Raw genomic sequence first — 15,619 nt, 5'->3', positions numbered from 1 at the left:
CTCTCCTCCTTGGGGGTGCTCTGGGCATCCGGGACCCCTGGCAGGGCTGCCGGGTGCTGGAAGGACGCAGAGGCCGCCGAGGGCGGAGGGAAGCGTCAGGCCTGGCTGCGCGCGCCCTGTCTAGGGAGCTCCGAGTCCCGGCCGCCTGGTCCTTTCATTCTGGGCTTCTTCGAGATTCTCGAGGGCTTCCAGCCGGCAGTGTTTTCTCCTTGCCGTCTTCTCAGGCACGAGGAAGGCTCCTGGAGCTCATCTGCCTGAGATGGGCGGGCCCTGCCTTGACCTCACGTGCAGCAATTAGGACCACCAAAGAGTGTTCTTCAAACCACCTTCTACCACCCCGCGGGACACGCCAGGGCTGATTCTGGTGCTCGCACCCCGCTTCCTCCTCTGCGTTCCCCTGTGGCAAAGGTTTGTCTTGGGCTGTGGACCCGAAAGAATATTCTAAGGGGAGATGGGCTCTTGCAGAGCAAGAGGGGTATGGGTTCAGCACCAAACTAAACTGGTGCCAGCGCTAGCTCGGCCCAAGAGGCTGTGCAGACCGTGTTTGTGTGAGTACGTGAGGGTGAGAGTCCCTGCCCGCCTAGCTTCGGCTTCCCCACTTACAACCAAGGGAGAACAACATCTATCTTACAGTGTAGATGCCTGGATAAAAACTGGAGCGCCTGGCCGAGCACTTTGGGAGGCTGACGCGGTAGGATGGCTTGAGCCCAAGAGTTCGAGACCAGCGTAGGCAACATAGTTAGACCCCCGCCTCTACAAAAAAATTTTAAAAATTAGCAGAGTGAGGTGGTGCGCACTTGTGGTCTCAGCTACACGGGAGGCTGGGGTGAGAGGATCGATTGAGCCAGAGAGGTAGAGGCTACAGTGAGCTATGATCGCACCACTGCACCCCAGCCAGGGCAACAGAGCAAGACCCTGTCTCAAAAACAAAAACACTGGAGCGCCCAGAGTTTTTTTTAAGTGCGGGACAAGGATTGTCTCGGTGTTGTTACTGTACGCACACCGCCCGTTGTAATGGATAGATGCATTAGTGAAAGTGCTAGGTACACTCATTTATTTTCTAAATCTCACATACATATAAGGGAACCCCCGATGGAAAGGCCCATCAGCTAGGGAACAGCCAGCAGGCTGGATTTGAGCCCAGAGCCCGGGCTGGCCAATTACTCGAGTGAGCCTGGCTCCGGCTCTGTGACCTGGGTCCAGTACCCCGCCCTTTCTGCGGATGCCTTGCAAAGCGGGGAGCGGAAAGCAGTTTGGTGGACGACCAGCCCTCCCTTGCTTTGCAGGTGGCGCTTTCTATTTATTGATTTTAAGGTGAAACCTAGGCCAGAGCCAGCGTGCGCGCGCCGTCGGGGTCCCGCGGCTGCTCTGGGGCTCAGGGTGCGAACCCCAAGGGCCCCGCCTGGCAGCGTCCTGGGCCTCCGGGCGAGAACAGCGGGGGTCGGGGAGGATTTGCAGCGTCCACTCCTCTCTCCGCCGCCCGTGTGAGCTCGGGCGCTTCTCCCGGCTGGGGGTGTGAGAATTTGCCGACGGTGCCCGCGCCGCCGCCGGCCCCGGCCCCGCCCCAGCCCCGAGGACGCCCCGCCCCCAACCGGCGCCCCGCCCCGCCTGCCCGTAGCCCCAGCCCCGCCCCGGGCCGCGCCCCTCCGCCGAGCCCCGCTCGCCTGCACCTCGCGCGGCGGGCCTGCCCTCCGGCCCCCGCCGGCCCCGCGCCGCTGCCCGGAGGCTGGCGTCTTCCCGTCACTCCGGGACCCGCCCGCTGTGTCCCCTGGGCAACTGTCTCCAGGGAGATCGGGCCCCGCCCCCGGCACCGACACCCGGTACGGAGCCCACCTGTGCGGGCGTCTGCGGGGTCCCCGTGCCCCGCCCCCAGCCCCGCCGGGCGTCCCACCCCGCCCAGCCCCGGGCTTTGTCCGCCTGGGGCGGGGTGGGCAGGGTCGGTGGAGGCGATCGGGGGTCCGGGGCCGTGGGGGCTGGGGGGGCCGAGGCAGGGGGTTGCGTTCGCGGTGGGATTCTCAGCTATGGGCCGCGCGACGCTCCCCTCTCCTAATCTGGTTGCTTCCTTTTGTGCCCCCCGGGGGTCGGGAATCCCAGGTTTCTCGGCTGCCGCCCTTGATGGGATCCGTGAGGCCTCCAGCGGGCTTCGCACGAGGACGCGCCTGTTCGGGGCAGGCTGTTTACTTGTCGGGGACCCAGCAGTGGCTGTGCGCGTCCTCCCCTCCCCCTGCCCCCGATTCGGGACGGAGCCTCCTGCGCTCTGTCCCTCCCGAGCTGTGCCCTTGAGCCCAAGGGGGCTAGAGGGTGGCAGACCCAGATCCTGAGGTCCTGCGGCTTCCTCCCCGGGGGAGCGCCTTCTCCCTGGCCGCCCTCTTGTGGATTTTGTCCTGGCTCCTTATTTCCTGACCCGAATTCCTGAGGATGAATTCTCTCCTCCTGTTCCTTCTCGGCTCCCTCTGCTTTTGGCTTTGTTTTTCCTGTTTTGAAAGGGCTTTCCTTATGATCCTGTCTCATTTCCCTGTGCCAGAGCTACTATAATTTGTCGTGGTAACGGGTATTGGCCAGTCACTTAATTGGTCAGCAATGGAAGGGATTTCTTCCTTAGCCTTTGGTGCTGACCTCCTGTTTCTCTGGTGGCAGTGCCTTGCGAAGTGCTTGCCACTGTCCCCTGGATTTTGAGGGAAGGGAGCATCCGAGCCCGCATGCCTGGGCTCCCGCAGCAGGGTCCCTGGAGCATCTTTGCAGGGATAGAGGCCGCAGGGAGGACTCCAGCTTGGTCCTTGGGAAATGTGTTCCTGCAACACATGCCTTTTCCAGCGGGTTCCTAGGGCTCTGCTGTTTGACTCACGGAGAAGCCGCTGGTTTTGGTTTTGTGCTAAATCGAAGCCCACCTAGTGGGCTCTGGGCTGAAGGCTCCCAGCTGTGGAGGTAGCTATGCCCAGGGCCTGGGGTTGGGAGAAGGGGTTGGGTCTTTAGACTGGGCTGGAGCTCTAGTGTCTTTTTTCCCTCTTTGGGGTTCTGTTATTTCCTGGAGCGGCTGAGGTGGGGGAAGAAGCACCACAGATGCAAGGAGTGGGCGGCCCCTCCCCTCACACTCTTCCTTTTTATCTCCAGCCCAATAGGGCATGAATTTGCCTTTAGACCTGGGCCTTGAAAACAGATCCACATGGGGAATAAAGATTTCAAGTTCACCAACCTGCTTTTTGCATCCATCGAATGGAACTCGAACCCAGGCTTGGCTCAGATCAATTACTTTGCTTTCAAAAAACCAAACAAAACCAACAAACAGCTCTAAAAACGATCTGAGTCATCTGAGTGCACATTCCTGCTCCAGGCACTGGAAATGCTCCTGTGGTTGGTTTCAGTACCACCAAAGGGAGCTGGGGGTGGCATTGACGCAGATGGCAAGAAAGGCCGATCAAGTGGAATGTGATTGGTTTGCAAAAAGGAGAGACCTAGATGAAGCAGTTGATTTTGAGCTAACGTCCTGTAAGAGAATGCACAGGTTTCTGAAATTCTCTCTTGTTAAAATAGTTTCCTTTCTTTCTTTCTTTCTTTCTTTCTTTCTTTCTTTCTTTCTTTCTTTCTTTCTTTCTTTTCTTTTCTTTTCTTTTCTTTTCTTTTCTTTTCTTTTCTTTTTTCCCCAACAGATAAGGAGTCAGGCCAGGGCGGGATGACACTCATTGATTCTAAAGCATCTTTAATCTGCCAGGCGGAGGGGGCTTTGCTGGTCTTTCTTGGACTATTCCAGAGAGGTAGGTTGGGGGAACGGGCCAAGTGTGTGGGGGAAGGGAAAGGAGATGTTATTTTGTAGATAGGTTAAGAATGTGAACAAACCCATCCTCCCCGACTCTCCAGCCAAAGGAAGACTTCTCTGTAGGACTAGCACATCCAGAGGAAGAGAGTGACCCAAATTGGTGCTAGGAGCGAATGAATGGGGAAGTGAACTAGACCTCAGCCATTCCCAGGAGAGAGATGCTGCTGCCTGGGAAAAGAAGGAATGGCTTTGCTTTGAGGAGTCCTGGAGCCCATTACTAAGCTGCAGCATTTGGTATTTGACTCACACTGGCCATGGTAGCGTTGGACTGGCCTGACTGGGGAGAGAAATATTAAAAGTTTTCTGGAGGAAATTGATTGAATTTTTATAATTCAGTATTGCTTCTCAAGGAGTCCCTAGGTGGGGCCGTTCTGTGTCTTCAGAGAGCTGGCAGTCACTGTCTCAGTAAGAGGATGCTCTTTGGAGTTTCTAGGACGTTAGCTTAGAAGATGAATGCAGTCCTTTCATGGTGCAAATGAGGACACTGAGGCCAGAGACCGACACTGGCTGGACGTTGGCTACGCACACCCATCTGGGGGCCTGGAATAGCTGGGCCTGGCTTGGGAGCTCCATGACTGCGAGACCTGCCGGTCCCCTTGCAAGCTCTCTGGGTGCATAACATATTCTGTGTGTACCCAGAATTCCACTGGAGCCGCTACTGTCATTTCAGGATGGAAAGGGGCAGGGGTTAGAGCGCGGTGGCGTCCTTAAAGGCTTTTTCCCCAACCTCAGCCTCATTTTCTCTAGATCTTCATTGGTACTTTCCAAACTTGTTTGATGATTGTGGATCTCTTTTTAAAAATCAAAATATAGGCCGGGTGCCGTGGCTCATGCCTGTAATCCCAGCACTTTGGGAGGCCAAGGTGGGCGAATCACGAGGTCAGGAGTTCGAGACCAGCCTGGCCAACCAACATGGTGAAACCCTGTCTCTACTAAAAATACAAAAAATTAGCTGGATGTAGTGGTGGGCACCTGTAATCCCAGCTACTTGGGAGGCTGAGGCAGGAGAATCACTTGAACCCAGGAGGCGGAGGTTGCAGTGAGCCGAGATCACACCACTGCACTCCAGCCTGGGTGACAGAGTGAGACTCCGTCTCAAAAAAATAAATAAATAAAATAAATCAAAATATAAAGCAGAATTTTAACCTATAAACCAGATCAAAACAGCCACTGTAAGAGAAACTAGCCCAGAACTCCTTCTGCTCAGCACCCTGTCCCACTCCCACCTACCTCTGAAGGCCTGGGGTGCTTCTTTGGAACCCCAGCGCTCCCCTGCACATAAGCAAAAGCCATAGATCATGTAGACCCCTGTTGGAGGATTAGAATTTCTTCCACACATCTATTTATACTGACTTGATCTTTGTCTCAGAAAATGCCTTTTAATAAAGTTTTTAATCCTCATGCTTTTTTATTTATAAAAATAGGAAATTAATGTCAAGTTTGGAAAATACCAAAAACATACAAGCATACTCGTCTATCATCTTACCGCCACCCCACCCCGCACTAGAGAAAACCACTGTTTCCTCGTTGGAGTATCCTCCCCCAAACCCCTCAGAGAGAATTCTGTCTGTATCTTTTATTTATTATTTATTTATTTACTTAATTTTTTTGAGATGGAGTCTTGCTCTGTCACCCAGGCTGGAGTGCAGTGATGCAATCTCAGCTCACTGCCACCTCCGCCTCCCGGGTTCAAGCGATTCTTCTGCCTCAGCCTCCCAAGTAGCTGGGACTACAGGTGTGCGCCACCATGCCCAGCTAATTTTTGTGGTTTTTTTTTTTTTAGTAGAGACATGGTTTTGCCATGTTGGCCAGGCTGGTCTCGAACTCCTGACCTCAAGGGATCCACCTGCCTCAGCCTCCCAAAGAGCTGGGATTACAGGCGTCACCCTCCACGCCCTGACCTGTGTCTGCACCTTTTAAAACTTGATTTTTATTTATTAGTAAGTATTATTATAGACTTTGACATAAACATACCAATCGAACATATATGTATTTCTCTGCTCTGTTTCAAAATCCCACTAAAATGAAAGTAAAGGAATAAGAAAAAATGTAAATTCTTAAAAAAAAAAACCTAGAAAAGTAAATGGTTGAGGAGGGTGGTATGAACAAAACCTTTGCAGGACAGGAAACCGATAGGCGAGAGGGAAGCTGAGTGGAGAATGTCCAACGTCTTGGGCCATGGGGGAGGCAGGTGGAAAAGGCAAAGGAATGGGGGCTCTGGGGATGGAGTGCTTCGAAAGGTGGTGTGTGCAGGGTGGGCTGGAAGCAGGAAGATTACTTGAAAGAGCATGGTAGGGTGACAGACCACCCCCCCAGGCCACATAGCCAGATGGTTCCCTTCCCCACCCCAGCAGGTGGCAGGTTTCCGGCAGGCAGTGTTTTCAGAGAGGTTGGCCTAGCCCAGGGCAGCAGAGGCACTGCATGGAGAACGAAAGGGTGAAGTGAGTTTGTTTGCCAAGCAGTGAGACCATATCCTGGGTAGCTCCCCGAACACCGCAGCTTCCATACAGCCTCTGGGCAGGCCTTTGGAGAACTTCTGTCTGAGCAAACTGATCTCACGAGAAAAATAACTCACGTATTGACATTGAGGGGGACCTTGTTGAAAAGCCAGCTTGTTGCTAGGCACGGTGGCTCACACCTGTAATCCCAGTCCTTTGGGAGGCCGAGGCGGGAGGATCATCACTTAAGGCCGGAGTTTGAGACCAGCCTGGCCAACATGGCGAAACCCCATCTCTACTAAAAATACAAAAATTATCTGGATGTGGTGGCTCATGCCTGTAATCCCAGCTACTTAGGAGGCTGAGGCAGGAGAATCGCTTGAACCTGGGAGGTGGAGGTTGCAGTGAGCCAAGATCACACCACTGCACTTCAGCGTGAGCGACAGAGTGAGACTCTGTCTCAAAAAATAAAAGTCAGCTTATTGCTTTGTCATTTCACACTGAAGCCTACCGAGCAACTAGCCCTACCTGTGTACAAGCAGGGTTAGTGCCTTTCCCTTAGATTTGAATGGGCAGCCAAGGGCCATCCCACATGGAATGAGATTTACAGGCTAGATGTGGTGGCTCATGCCTGTAATCCCAGCACTTTGGGAGGCTGAGGCAGGAGGATCGCTTAAGCCCAGGAGTTCGAGACCATCCTGGGCAATGTAGGGAAATCCTCTCTCTATATAAAATAAAAAACAAGCCAGGTATTGTGGCACATGCTTGTGATCCCAGCTACTTGGGAGGCTGAGGTGGGAGGATTGCTTGAGCCTGAGAGGTTGAGGCTGCAGTGAGCCATGATCATACCACTGCACTCCAGCCTGGGTGACAGAGTGAGACCCTGTCTCAAAAAAAAAAAAAGAGAGACAGAGAGAGACTTCTAGTGTGAAAGACAGAGACCCAAACAAACAGAAAAAAAAAAATTTGAGAAGTCACAAACATGGCTGTATGGGAAAAAAAAGGCACATTCATAAAATAATAAGCTGTTAGGTATTAAGATAGCAGAAGTAAAAATAGCAGAAGTAAAAATTTCAACAGAAGAGTTGGAAGAGTGAAAAACAAATTTCCAGAAAGTAGAACACAAAGACTTAAGAGATGGAAAATAGGAAAGAAAATATAGAAAAATTTGACTTCAGTCCAGGAGACCCAGCATGCACCACATAGGAGCTCAAGAAAAAAAGGCAAGAGAAACGGAGGAAGGAAAAGTATGTAGGAAACAATTCTAGAACTGAAGGCATTTCTACTTTTAAACAGTCTCGAAGTAGTACCCAATACCATGAATAATAAAAGGCCCACACTATAGGACATCATCATGAACTTTCAAACTCCAGAGATAGAGAGAAGTTACTAAATGTCATCAGAGAAAAAAAGGCCACATACAGATCAGAGAATGAGATGGCTTTGGACTTTTCAAAAGCAACAGTAGAAACTACAAGACAGGCCAGGCGCAATGGCTCACACCTGTTATCCCAGCACTTTGGGAGGCCGAGGCAGGCGGATCACTAGGTCAGGAGTTCAAGACCAGCCTGGCCAACATTGAAACCCTGTCTTACTAAAAATACAAAAATTAGCTGGGCGTGGTGGCATGCGCCTGTAATCCCAGCTACTTGGGAGGCTGAGGCAGGAGAATTGCTTGAACCCGGGAGGCGGAGGCTGCAGTGAGCTGAGATTGTGCCACTGCACTCTCCAGCCGGGGTGACAGAGCGAGACTCAGTCTCAAAAAAAAAAAAAGAAAAGAAAGAAAGATACTGTAAGAAAATGGTCAGTGCTTTTAAATTTCTGAGAATTAATTAATTCTGAGGGAAATTAATTCTGTAATTGCCATTCAAATAAAAAGTACATTAAAGACTTTTTTTTTTTTTTGAGATAAGGTGTTTCTCTGTTACCCAGATTGGAGTGCAGCGGTGTGATCACGGCTCACTGCAGCCTCGACCTCCTGGGCTCAAGCAATCCTCCTGCCTTAGCCCCCCGAGTAGCTGGGACTACAGGTATACACCACCATGCCCAGCTAATTTTTATCCTTTTTGTAGAGATAGGGTTTTGCCATGTTGCCCAGGCTGGTCTCAAATTTCTGGGCTCAAGCAGTCCACCCACTGTGGCCTCCCAAAGTGCTAGGATTACAGGTGTGAGCCACGGCACCTGGCCCACAAACTCATTTTCTAAGGTAAGAAGTTAAAATTTGACAGTGGGGTGGCTCGTGCCTGTAATCCCAACACTTTGGAGCCCAAGGCAGGAGGATCACTTGAGCCCAGGAGTTCAGGAACAGCCTGGGCAACATAGTGAGACCCCATCTCTACAAGAAATAGTAATAATAAAATTTTAAAAATTTAAAAGAATAAAATTGGCTAGGTATGGTGGCCTACACTTGTAATCCTAGCACTTTGGGAGGCTGAAGCAGGAGAATTACTTGAGCCCAGGAGTTTGAAAGCAGTCTGGGCAACATAGTGAGACCCCATCTCTACAAGAAATAAAAAGTTAGCTGGCATGGTAGCATGTGCCTGTAGTCATAGCTACTCGGGAGGCTGAGGCAGGAGGATTGCCTGAGCTAGGGAGGTTGAGGATTTCACCACTGTACTCAGCCTGGATGAGACCCTGTCCCAAAAAAAAAAAAGAGAAGAAAAAAATAAGTTGAAAGTTGAAAACCAAGAAATATTACCATAAAACTGTTATTTAGAAATATCAGGGTCAGGCATGGTGGCTCATGCCTTGTAATCACAGCACTTTGGGAAGCCAAGGCAGGAGGATCGCCTGAGCCCAGGAGTTTGCATCCAGCCTGGGCAATGTACTGAGACCTTGTCTCTACAAAAAATTTAAAAATTAGCCAAGTGTGGTGGTGCATACCTGTAGTCCCAGTTACTGAGGAGGCGGAGATTGCAGTGAGCTGTAATTGTGACACTGCACTCCAGCCTAGGGGACAGAGTGAGATCCTGTCTCAAAAAAAAAAAAAAAAAAAAAAAATTGTAGGCTGAGCACAGTGGCTCATCCGTGTAATCCTAGCACTTTGGGAGGCTGATGTGGGGGGATCACTTGAGCCCAGGAGTTCAAGACTAGCCTGGGCAACATAGCAAGACCCTGTCTCTATTTTCATAAAAGATTTTTTAAAAATTTTGCCTGAGGTATAAAAACACACAAAAATTTTAAATAAAAAATGGAAATATAGAGATAAATACTTAAGCAACTGAAATTTATTGGGTGTGGCATATATGTGGAAGTGGAGGTCGGAGGACTGCTACTTCGTACTGTAAGAGTTTTAGTTTTAATTAATTTTAAAAATCATGGACTTGTGGCCAGGCACGGTGGTGGCTCACGCCTGTAATCCCAGGACTTTGGGAGGCCAACATGGAAAGATTGCTTGAGCCCTGGAGTTTGAGACCAGCCTGGGCAACATAGTGAGAACCTATCTCAAGACAACAAAATTGTATTTCATTATTATTTAAAAAAAAAAAAAGTTTTTTTTTAATTAGCTGGGTATGTGGTGTGCACCTGTAGTCCCAGCTGCTGGGGATGCTGAGGTGAGAGGATCACTTGAGCTCAGGAGTTCAAGGCTGCAGTGAGTCATGATCACGCCACTGCACTGTAGCACGGGCAAGAAAGTGAGACCCTGTCTCTAAAACAAAAAAAAAGTGCTGAGCGCGGTGGCTCACACCTGTATCCTGGCACTTTGGGAGACTGAGGCGGGTGGAGCACTTGAAGTCAGGAGTTCAAGATCAGCCTGAGCAACATGGCAAAACTATATCTCTATTAAAAATGCAAAGGAGTATCTGGGTGTGGTGGTGTGCACCTGTAGTCCTAGCTATTTGGGAGCTGTGATGAGAGGATGGCTTGAGCCTGGGACGTGGAGGCTGCAGTGAGCCGAGATTGCACCACTGCACTCCAGCCTGGGAAACACAGCCAGACCTTGTCTCAAAAAAGAAGAAGAAGAAAAAAGAAAGAAAACCACGTACTTGTATAACTTTCCTAGAAATTAAAATAATAAAGTTATTATGACATCCATATTCATTCATAACATTTCATTTTTTCTATGCTTTTTTTTTGAGACGGAGTTTCGCTCTTGTTGCCCAGGCTGGTGTGCAATGGCACGATCTCGGCTCGCTGTAACCTCCGCCTCCCAGGTTCAAGCGATTCTCCTGCCTCACCTTCCCAAGTAGCTGGGATTATAGGCATGCGCCACCACGCCCAACTAATTTTGTGTTTTTAGTAGAGACGGGGTTTCACCACGTTGGTCAGGCTGGTCTCGAACTCCCAACCTCAGGTGATCCACCTGCCTCAGCCTCCCAAAGTGCTGGGATTACAGGCGTGAGCCACCATGGCTGGCCTTTCTATGCTTTCTAAAATGCTTTATCAACAAGCATATGTCGCAGTGATAAATGTCTGTGCACTTAATGTGTGGAATATTTGCAGTGTTGTGTAGTGTGCCCAGGTGTCATTTTGATGACTGCATTCAGTTTCATTGAGTTAATGCATCATTTAGCCATTTCCTTATCACTTTCACAAACAATACCACATTGAATATCTTTGTGTATATAGCTTTTTTGACTTTTGAATTGCTTCTTTAGGATAATTCCCAAATTCCCAAAGTTACCAGGTCTGAGACCGTGGATGTTTCTTTCTCTTGATTTTGTTGTGTAGTATCTGAGGCCTCCACCTGGGTGCAGGCCTGTGGCCTCCCTGGTGGGCCGTGACCTAGGATGATGATGAGATGGTGGGATAGCATTTTTTTTCAGGGTAGTTAGCTTTTTTCTGATGGCAGCAGTAGAGGTCAGAAATCTTTGTTGCGGAGGCCAGGTATGGTGGCTCATGCTTGTGATCCCAACACTTTCAGAAGCCGATGCAGGAGGATTACTTGAGCCCAGGAGTTTGAGACCAGCCTGGGCAACATAGGGAGGCCCCGCCCCCCACAAAATAAATAAATAAATAAACAAAGCTCTGCACAGTGATGCACAGTGCAGTGATTTGTGTCATCTTCCCAGCTACTTGGGAGGCTGAGGCAAGAGGATCTCTTGAGCTTACGAGGTCAAGGCTACAGTGAGCTATGACGATGACACTGTACTCCAGCCAGGGTGATAGAATGAGACCCTCTCTGCGAACCCTGCCAAAAAAAGAGTAGGCTGCTGGGATGAGTTCGGGCATTTCGGGGCATGTGAGCCCAGCACTTCCCCTCATCAACCCAGCCCTGCCAGCTCTTGCTGTACATGTCCTGCACACGTCTCCTCATTGCTTTCCTACTTCCATTCTGGCCTCGCTCCCTTCCATTTTCCCACAGCAGCCAAAGCCATCTTTATAAAGCATAAAATCAGGCCGCCTCAGTCCTCTGCTTAAAACCCTCCAGTGATTTCTCCTTGTAATGATACTGGACTCCTCACCATGGCTACAGGGCCCTGCAGGGTCAGACTCACCGTCTCTCCCAGTCACCCTCTCCCAGTCACGCCCTTGACTTCAGGCACCTGCCTCCTGCCTCAGGGCCTTTGTACTTTCTTTTTTTTTCTTTTTTTTTTTTGAGATGGAGTTTCACTCTTATTGTCCAGGCCGGAGTGCAATGGCGCAATCTTGGCCCACTGCAACCTCTGTCTCCCAGGCTCAAGGATTCTCCTGCCTCAGCCTACTTGGGATTATAGGTGTGTGCCACCACGCCTGGCTAATGTTTTTGTATTTTTTAAATAGAGTCAGGGTTTCACCGTGTGGGCCAGGCTGGTCTTGAACTCTTGGCCTCAAGTGATTTGCCCGCCTCGGCCTCCCAAAGTGCTGGGATTACAGGCGTGAGCCACCGCCCCCGGCCCAGGCCTTTGCACTTTCTGTCCCCACTGCCCGGAACCCTATTTTGTGGATTTTTGCTGGATCCTTCTCTCACTTGAGCCTCAACTTCAGAATGATCTCACCCGAGGACCCTTCCCTTACCCACCATCCAAAGGAAACGCTGCCTGCAAGCCCCTTTTTATTATATTCCAGTGCTTTTACTACCTGAAGCATCTTGTTTATCTATTTGTTTTCTTTTTAACTTTGTATTTAATTTTTAAATATTTATTTATTGATTTTTGAGACAGAGTCTCACTCTTGCCCAGGCTGGAGTGCAGTGGTGTGATCTTGGCTCATTGCAGCTTCCCCCTCCCAGGTTCAAGTGATTCTCGTGGCTCAGCCTCCCAGTAGCTGAGGTCAGATCCCTCAGACGTTCACAGCTGGGACGCCGTTCTTCCACCTTGGGCTCCAGAAACAGCACCAAGGAGAACATTTCAGGACAGACTGTAAGGGTGGCGTGGTGTCCTGGCCAGAACCCCATGTGCGGGAGGGCTCCGCTTTGCACAGCTGTTTCTGTGGATCATGCTGGCCAGGAGGTGGGAAGGTGAAAGGAATTGTGTTTTTATCCTGTTTCCTTGGATATTTTATGAGTGACTTAGATGTGGACACAACTCATGCCTCAGGATTCTGGATGAGTCAGTGAGGAGGGATTGGTCACCGTCCATCACTGGGTGACGCGACCCCAGCTCCCCGCTCTGTGTCTAGGCCGTCTCACCTGCCCCCCGGCTCCACATCTGTCTGTAGCCTGCTGACTCCACAGATCTGTCCCCCGCCCTCCCACCTGGAGAGTTTGCCCCTGGCGGTCTTTACGTGGCTATTCATTAAGCAGCTGAGATTCATTTGGTCTAAAATGGGGCTCCGGCTGTCTTATCCCACCAGAAATCTCTTCCTTTCCTGTCTCAGTAAATTCCCACCACCACTCCCATCTCCCAAGCCCAAACCTGGCTGTCGTCCTCACTTCCTCCTGCACCGTCCCCCAAGGGTCCCTCTGATTTAAGTATGTCTGGATTCCGTTGCTCTCCAGTGCTGTCTCCTTCTGGGTCAAGCCACTGTCATTAGTGGCACCGGCCTCCTTCCCCTGCCCGCTACTCCCCTTCCTCCCTGCTTCTCCGCAGTCCTTCCACACCGCAGCCAGCAGCATAGTTGTGGATGAAAATCGCATCCCTCACTCCCTCACCTAAAATCCTCCAGGGCTGTCCATCTGCTCAGCGCAAGCCCCAGGTGCCAGCCCTTGTTCTGAAGGCTCTGCAAGACCCAGCCCAGTTGAAGTCTTCAACTTGCTCATGCCACACCCTCCCCTCCGTGCCCACCACCCCCTGCTTCAGCTGTAGTGGCCAGTTCTGGAAGACTTGAGTCCCTTTCCCACGAGATCCTCTGCACCTCGTGTAATTTCTGGCACTTAATCAGGCTCCATAGATACTGGTGGGATAAATGAATCTACCTCGGACTGAATGATGGAGACAAAACATAAAATCAAAGCCAGGCGCGGTGGCTCACGCCTGTAATCCCAGCACTTTGGGAGGCCGAGGCAGGCAGATCACCTGAGGTCAGGGGTTCAGGACCAGCCTGGCCAACATGGCAAAACCCTGTCTCTACTAAAAATACAAAAAATCAGCCAGGCACAGTGGCAGACACCTGTAATTCCACTTAGGAGGCTGAGGCAGGAGAATTGCTTGAACCTGGGAGGCGGGGGTTGCAGTGAGCGGAGATTGTGCCACTGCACTCCAGCCTGGGCGACAGAGCAAGACTCTGTCTCAAAAAAAAAAAAAAAAAAATTCAATAAGATATGAGAGCCAATTATGTTCACAAGATGAAACTACCAAGGATAATTGTGAATTCCTTCATTTAGATCAGGAAATTCATGTTCCTGTACAGGCAGGGAGAACCTGGCTTACTGTGAAAAATCCCTGGAGGGCTGGCAGCCAATGAGTTCATGATGTGGCCACCAAAAATCTGCCTTGGGGTGAGAGTAGGGGAGCATGAAATGCTCTCAGGCTAAGCAAATAGGAGCCCGGTGCCCAGAACATTCTTCTACGGCTCAACCTGCCAGGCCCTGTCTGTAGCATCTTGTTTTTGTTTTTTTGGGGTTTTTTTTTTTTGAGATGGAGTCTCACTCTGTTGCCCAGGCTGAAGTGCAGTGGTGCGATCTTGGCTCACTGCAACCTCTGCCACCTGGGTTCAAGCGAGTCTCCTGCCTCAGCCTCCCGAGTAGCTGGGATTACAGGCAAGAACCACCATGCCTGGCTAATTTTTGTATTTTTAGTAGAGACGGGGTTTCACCATGTTGGCCAGGCTGGACTCGAACTCCTGACCTCAGGTGATCTACCTGCCTTGGCCTCCCAAGGTGCTGCCCTGGAGCATCTTGTTAGCTTGGAGTACCAAACTGTGGCAAAAGGGTCTAAAAACTGTATCACAGGGAGAACATTGAGTGGTTTTGGGAATGCCTGGGCTGAAGAGAGATGCCTTAGGGCCTGATGGGGCTGCCATTCAGTGGTCCTGTGGACTCCTCTGTGTGCCTCTAGATGGCAGCACAGAGATCGGAGTTTGACTCTTAGAGGCAGGTCCACTTCCAAGGAAAGAACTTTCTTTCCTTTTTTTTTTTTTTTTTTTTTTTTTTTGAGACAGAGTTTTGCTCTTGCTGCCCAGGCTGGAGTGCAGTGGCGCCATCTCGGCCCACTGCAAACTCCGCCTCCTGGGTTCAAGCGATTCTCCTGCCTCAGCCTCCCGAGTAGCTGGGATTACAGGCATGTGCCACCATGCCCGGCTAATTTTTGTATTTTTAGTAGAGACGGGGTTTCACCATGTTGGTCAGGCTGGTCTCGAACTCCTGACTTCAAGTGATCCACCTGCCTCAGCCTCCCAAAGTGCTGGGATTACAGGCATGAGCCACCGTGCCCGGTCAGGGAAAGAACTTTCTAAACACTAGAAGCTTCTAAAAATGGAAGTGCAGCTGCAGTAATGAAAATAGATGTTTTTAGCTGTAAGCGGCCAAAAACTCAGCTCAAACTGCTGTAAGTTAAAAAAGAAAAAAGGCTGATGAGACTGAAGAGTCCAGGGATAGACTGTAGCTTCAGGCATGGCTGGATCCAGGGAATCAAAGTTCGTCCTCAGGACCCAGGCTTGTACTGTCTGCTTTAGCCCCACTTTCCTCTGTGTTGGTCTCTTCTCAAGTTCTGCCCCTAAAGACAGCAAACAGTTGCTAGCAGCTCTAGGTAGACAGTCTGTCGTTTCTGCTACCCCAAGAAGAAGTCCCAGAGAAGCCTAGATGTCAAAACCCACTGGACTGACTTGATAGTCATATGGCCATCCTGGAATCCTATAGTCAGGGAGATAACGTGTAGTGATTGGCTGGGCCTAAGTCTCATTCCCACCTCCAAGCCAATCCCCATGGCCTGGGCAAACTCAGGCCCCTGATTGGCTGTGTCTGAGTCTCAAGCTATCCAGGGAGCTAGGGGTGAAGTCAGCTTATCCGAACCACTTGGACTGAGTGTGTTGAGTTTTTGAGAAGTCCCCAGCTCCCAGATTAAAAACA

At 50.6% G+C, this 15,619-nt stretch overlaps 1 protein-coding gene across 20 annotated transcripts in view; it reads left to right on the top strand.

Annotated features, from left to right (window-relative positions):
- The window catches only part of PIK3CD (phosphatidylinositol-4,5-bisphosphate 3-kinase catalytic subunit delta), a 77,027-nt gene that overhangs the window by 35,931 nt on the left and 25,477 nt on the right, over positions 1-15,619 (top strand). For 7 of the 20 annotated variants that reach the window (XM_055383883.2, XM_055383932.2, XM_055383909.2 and 4 more), the window contains exon 2: positions 3,648-3,752. The exons of 4 other annotated variants lie outside the window; for them this stretch is intronic. The gene's annotated coding sequence lies outside the window, so the exon portion shown is untranslated. Of the gene's footprint in view, positions 1-224; positions 409-1,633; positions 1,821-3,647; positions 3,753-15,619 lie in introns of those variants that run through there. 9 more of the 20 variants (XM_063702918.1, XM_055383864.2, XM_063702912.1 and 6 more) reach the window with 4 other exon arrangements.

Source organism: Gorilla gorilla, chromosome 1 (genome assembly GCF_029281585.2).
Source record: "Gorilla gorilla gorilla isolate KB3781 chromosome 1, NHGRI_mGorGor1-v2.1_pri, whole genome shotgun sequence".
Classification (NCBI taxonomy): domain Eukaryota; kingdom Metazoa; phylum Chordata; class Mammalia; order Primates; family Hominidae; genus Gorilla; species Gorilla gorilla.
This window is presented reverse-complemented; position numbering and strand designations above follow the sequence as displayed.